We start from the raw sequence: 6,000 nt of genomic DNA on the forward strand, positions 1-6,000 counted from the left end.
GTTCACCTATAGCTTCCATGCAGGAATAAAAAGCTCCACCTTTACAAAGGATAAGGGGAAAGGGAGGTCGGCATTGGGTGGAGAAGAAAGATACTGACGAGTGGATTGGAGGCAGAGCAATCAGGCAGCGTAAGAGGAGGTAAGATGGGACCGCTACCGGAAATTTTGCCAACTGCCCGGGGCAGGATTCTGTTACTAATTTGCTTTGTGTCACTTTAGGAAAGTCTCTGCCATGCCTAGCCCAAGCCCTGCTTTACGCAATGACCCTGCTCAGTACTGGTGCTATGTAACAGCTGAAGGACTAGGGGGTGGAAACGGAGCCTGCTAGCTCTTTGTTGAGAGCCTAGAGGTTAGAATAAGACAGTAGGTAGAATTTCATAGTCAAACTGTAGCTAAATAAAAAGCAAGTCACATCATTATCATGGTGAGACCTGTCCTACAATGGAGTTGGCCACCTGTTTCCAGGGAAGCAGTGGGCAGTGTTCTGCCAGGGCTCAGGGACCCTTGACCAGGGAAGCTGTGGACAGGATTCCAGAGAAGTCAGGTAGGATGGACGCTGAGTTTCCTTCTGAAGATTCTGTGAAATGTGCATTGGTTGCTCCTTAAAGATACTTTCTGAGATCTCAGGGTTGGGGCGAAGAAAAACAGCAAATGTTTATTAAGCATGTATAATGTACTAAGCACAGACCACGAGGATGTCATGTCCCTTCTACAGGGGAAGGCACTAGGGCTCAGAGAGGTTAAATACATTTTGCTAGTTCATCCCAGCATAGTAAGGCGAGGAGTTAAGATTTTAAAACAAGACCCTTTGTCGCCAAAACCCAGGCTATTGTCTCCCTAATAGATTTTCTCTTTTAGAAATTAACAAAATATTATCTTTTCAATATAAACAATAGAATGACGCCATGTGTGAAGTATATGGGTACAGTGGGATATACTTCCTTCTGAACAACGACAAACAATTGTGATTTTTTTTCTTATTACAAAGTAATACGGGATTTTTTTTGTGGGGTGGGGGGTAGAAAAGTCACATAAGAGATAAGATAAGATAAGCAGAAGGAAGAAAAGGAAAACCAGCTGTACTCCTACCACCAGCAGGTAAGGACTGCTATCACTTTCCTTGCAGTTGTTTTCCAACACTCTGAGCACGTGCAACTGAGCTTTCGTTGTCACCCACCAGCTTTGACAGGGAGTTCTGAGAATAGTGCCAGGAGGAAGACAAGAGTTCTCAGGATGTAAGTGTTGAGTTCATCTTTGTAGATGTCACCTTGGAGCTAGGCAGCTCTCCTTTGGGGACTGGGCAGTTTTTTCTTTCTTCAGAGACTTTTGCCCCTAGAAGTTACCCAAGGCATTTGAATAACACTGGGCAACATAGCCCTGATGTCCTAGACTTTTCAGACTAGTAACTGGAGTTACCAATCACTAAGTGAACAGGTGAGAGTAAAAGATACTGTGGACCACAGTTCAGTTTTCTTCCACGAATCTTGAGAAGATGTGGTACATGAGTAACTATGAGGGAGAGGCCTGAGGTCATTTATTTCCTATGTGGAAAAAGGGAAACACTGACAGTCACCCTTCTGGAATGCCCTGACTTCAGATACTTGGAGGGTGATTAATTCATTTATTGTTCAGCTATTCATTGTGCCTTTAGACCTGCAAGCAGGAAGTGGAACACCTAATCTGGGGGAAGGGGATAGGGAGGGGAGGGAGGCTTGGTGAAATTCGCCCTCAGGAAGGGTGGGGTCATTGTTCTAGGCACTCAGGAGATTCAGGCAACTGATCTTGTGACACGCAGGCTTGATGTTTGCTGTTCACTCTGTTTAGCAGTGAAGCCCTTGAACCACAAGGGCTAGAGCCCTCCTTTTCAGAGACAGCAAGGAGGAGGTGGCTGAGACCGAACCCCACTTTGGATCCTGTCCTGCAGGAAGAAGACCTCAGAAGTGAGAGCAGATGGCAGCTCTGGAAGGGACAGAAAGTGATCCTTGCAGAAAGAAAAGGAGAAGAACATGAGCCTGGTGGCTCTCCTCCCGGACCACACCCTCTGGGAGTTTGATGGCAGAGGATTAAGCAGCGGAAAGCCCGGGGGTTCCTGGCAGTGATGCAGGCACTCCATCCCTAAGCCAAGGAGCAGTGCACTTGGAGATGTTTTCCAGGTAACTCTGACGACCGGCGGGAGGCATGCACGATACTTGGGTGATGCTTTCTCAGCCTGCTAAGCTCTTCGCCTGGCAATAGATGAAGAATCATCAATTCAGTGCAATCAGTAAGTGTGTTTGAAGCACCCACAACGTGTCCACCAGTGTGCCAAGTGCTTTCCTAGTGAACAAAATAAATCTGACTTACTTTCTGCCCTCAACAGTATTACAATCTGTTACTTGGGACAAGAGATAAAAAAAAAAAAAAAAAAAATTCACGCGCAGAGGTTAAATGAATTAACTGCTCCTGAGCAGAAGTAGATTAGGTTCTTCTGCTCATCTTAAAGTAGATCAGGTAATTCTTCAGCTTTACATATTGTCATTGGGGTTACTCGCTCTTGATCCTCTAGGGGCTGCATTGCACTGGTTTTTAGGGTCCAAGACGGCTTCACTCACATGCCACGCGGCTTGATGGGAAGGGTGGTAAGATTGGGCTCAGTAGGGTCCCTCTCTCCCCCCTGTAATCTTAGGGGTCCACACATGGTCTCTGCAGTAAGATAGTGAGATTTTACATGGTGGTTCAAGAGACAAGGAATAGAAGCTGTCCGTTTCTTAAGGCCTGGGTCAGAAACTGGGACAGGACCACTTTTATCATATCCTCTTGGTCAGAGTCATCTAAGATTCAGGAGAGGGGCATAGACCTCACCTCTGCGTGAAAAGAGTGTCAAAGTATTTGTGGCCATCTTTAACCCGCCACAGTGGTAGAGGTAGGATTCGAACCCAGGGAATCTGGCTCCAGAGGCTGAGCTCTGGACTACCACAGTGTAATGCCTCAATACGCCGTGCTTTGATCAACACGGGGAGGGCTGCCTGTGTGCACTTAGCTTCACATCCAGGGCCCTTCTCAGCTACAGGCTGACTAATCTGGATAATTCTCTCCATTTTAGATGGGTGGACACAGCTTGATTAGGATTTGGACTTGAGGATTTTGCAAGCACCATCGACACCTGGACGTCAGTATCTCCAGTTGTTTTCAAAATCAGAATGAGCGAGCACACCCTGCCTCATGACTCAGAGGGGTGTGCTGTGGCCCTCCCTAACCCAGGTCTCAGTACAAAAGAGCACAGCTTGACCCCTCAGAGAGGCATGAACTCTGGCTGATGACTCTCTTCTGAGAGATCTGCTCAGATATCGATTGGTTTTAGCGTTCTTTCTTTTTGGCCTTATGCTGCTATGGTTGTAGGTGGTAAGTTAGCTTTCGATAGAAACTCAGCCGCCACCCACTCTCCGTAAAGTGGAACATCACTAATTGAGACGCCTCATCCTCTTTTTAAAATTAAGTATATTCACATGTTCTAAAGTAGACTAAGTTTAGAAATTCATGTCATGGTTTTAAAAGGTGGAGAAATGTGAACACTGCATTTATTTTTTTATGTTTATAAAGCTGACTTTATGAAATTATATATTATTTTTTTGGTCTATGCCTCTGCACAGGTATTTCCCCAGTCATACTTACTTTCTGAAGTTTCACAAATATGCTAGAAAACAGTAAAAAAAAAAAAAAATAAAACAAGCAAAATTTGGAAAATATTGAGGCTTCTCTGAGAATGTAATGTACTTTTGAAACTTTACTGACAAGGAAAAAATTTTAACAAAATTGTATAGTTAATATTTATTGTGTGCTTGTTACTTGCTAGGTATTTCTTTAATGCTTTTCATTATTAGCTCACTTAATTGTGACAGTGTCCCTCTGCGGTGGGTACAGTAACTCACTCTTTCCTACATGGGAGGAAACTGAGACTCAGAGGGGGTAAGGAGCTTGCTGAGGACCATGCAGTAGAAAACATCAAGTCAGCATTTGAACCCAAGCCCACACACTGCTTGTCTTAATAAAAGGAGAAGGCAGTGCTCGGGGAGATGGGAGGGCTCACACTGGCCCGCTGCCCAAAAATGCTCACATTAACTTTAAGGGCTGATTCTCAGCTGCAAAAGAACTGAGCAGGGCTTCCCTGGTGGCGCAGTGGTTGAGTCCGCCTGCCGATGCAGGGGACACGGGTTCGTGCCCCGGTCCGGGAAGATCCCACATGCTGCGGAGCGGCTGGGCCCGTGAGCCATGGCCGCTGAGCCTGCACGTCCGGAGCCTGTGCTCCGCAATGGGAGAGGCCACAACAGTGAGAGGCCCGCGTACCGCAAAAAAAAAAAAAAAAAAAGAACTGAGCAAAGAGAGAAAAAGTGATGGGTAAGACTAAAGACTAGGGTGGTGAAAATATTAAAACCAAAATTTTAAAGGCAGGCCTTGTTATAGGGAGCTGGTAAGATAAGGATTTACTTACTCTGTGGCTGCCTCGGGCTGCCCTTCCACTGCTGGTGGTGGTGTTCAGAAGCCCGCGTTGAACGGTAGACATCACTCACCTGAAATCCAATGACCAGCTCCAAAGCACAGAAAGTCAAAGTTAAAATAAACTGCTTTCCTTTGGAGACTGAAGTATAATTGCAAAAAAAAAAAAAAAAAAATCCTCCCAGTAATAACGATGCTGATTAAACTTAGAGGGTATAAAATGCATCCTAGAGGTCTTTGGTGGTCTTCACAGTACCCTGTACAGCTTAAGGGACATTGCAGAGGCCCAATATTTTCCTTTGTTGAGATTAGCATTCCTGTGATTACCTATATGTATATCAAAGCTTTTAACAAAGTTATAGACCACGGTTTCTCAATCTTTAGTGTGTATATGACTCGTCTTGTTAAAAGGTAGATTCTGATTCAGGAGGTCTGGGCTGGGACTTGAGATTTTGCATTTCTAACAAGCTTCCAGGTGATGCTGGTGGTCATGTCATATGACATACCTGTGATCCTAGGACCATACGGTGAATATGTACATATTTATTAGTATATTTATTTTGGGCCAAATGGACACCTTCACTTTGACTTCCCACTGGATCTGCCCTGGGTGGGGTGTTTTGGACAGTTGCTACTTGCTCTAGCAAACTTTGTTCTGGAGATAGTTACTGCCAACTTGGGGATTTCAGAAGGTTCTGAGATTGCAAGAGGGCTCTCATCACTCTGGCTTACCGATTTCTGTGTGCTTTAAGGCAGTAGTTCTCAAAGTGTGGGTCCATTAAAAATTTTTGCTGATGTCCACTGGAAGGGCCTTACCACTCAGCAGTCTGTCTTCTCCCTCATACTCATTCCCTACTGCATTCCATGACTGTTATTCTAGCCCTTTCCACATTCCCCAAGTCCTCCCTCCTTTCATCCCCACTCCTGTGCATCTTATAATCTCTCGTTCCACTTTGTGGAAAAGGAGGCCCAAGTTCCTTTATTCATCTGCCCTTTTTTTTTTTTTTTTGGCTGCACAGCATGCAGGATCTTAACTCCCCAACCAGGGATCAAACCCGCGCCCCCTGCAGTGGAAGCGTGGAGTCTTAACCACTGGACTGCCAGGGAAGTCCCTCATCTTCCTTTTAACTTTGTTATATTTTTATACCAACACTTCCTCTTCAACTCAGATTTTGTCCTCATTGTCATTGATTTTTATTATCTTTCCTATAAGAAGGTAAATTCTCTCACCTGTGCTCTTGTTTCCATTCCAACACACCTCCTCTGAGACTGTGTGATCTCATATACTTTTAGTATCCTCCCTCTACTCATTTCTCTACCCTCTTCCCAGGTGTTAGGTTCTTACCTTTCTTTTCCTAAATTTTTATTAAAGAAGTTAAAAAATTTCTGCCAAGTATAACCAATATTTTATAATAACTTTAAATAGAGTATAATCTATAAAAATATCAAACCACTATATTGTACATCTGAAACTAATACAACGTTGTAAATCAACTGTACTTCAAAAAAAATATTTGCCAAGTAGAC

This window comes from Stenella coeruleoalba (genome assembly GCF_951394435.1).
Source record: "Stenella coeruleoalba genome assembly, chromosome: 5".
Taxonomy (NCBI): domain Eukaryota; kingdom Metazoa; phylum Chordata; class Mammalia; order Artiodactyla; family Delphinidae; genus Stenella; species Stenella coeruleoalba.